Source organism: Morone saxatilis, unplaced genomic scaffold, assembly GCF_004916995.1.
Source record: "Morone saxatilis isolate NCDOM2014 unplaced genomic scaffold, NCSU_SB_2.0 Contig7, whole genome shotgun sequence".
Lineage (NCBI taxonomy): Eukaryota > Metazoa > Chordata > Actinopteri > Moronidae > Morone > Morone saxatilis.
In genome coordinates, this window is record NW_023340246.1 from 655,278 (window position 1) to 655,483 (window position 206).

The 206-nt window shown below is 39.3% G+C and overlaps 1 protein-coding gene across 1 annotated transcript in view; it reads right to left on the reverse strand.

The window, feature by feature from the left end:
• The window catches only part of LOC118340909 (complement C3-like), a 94,134-nt gene that overhangs the window by 66,606 nt on the left and 27,322 nt on the right, over positions 1-206 (reverse strand). The window lies entirely within an intron of this gene.

The following is a 206-nucleotide window of genomic DNA, read 5'->3' on the forward strand; positions in this document are numbered from 1 at the left end:
TCTGGGTCTCCAGTGACCTTCAGAAGAAACCTCTTACGAGGTTCATACGATGGAACAGGTCTCGATTGTTCCAGCTTCAGCTAAATTTGAGGGGGAGGTCAATGAATGAGCTTTGCAGTTTTGTAAGTACTTAAGTAGTTTAATATATAAAAATAGGTCCTAGAATTATACAGATAACTTTATCCCTTTGTGTGTGTGTGTGTGTG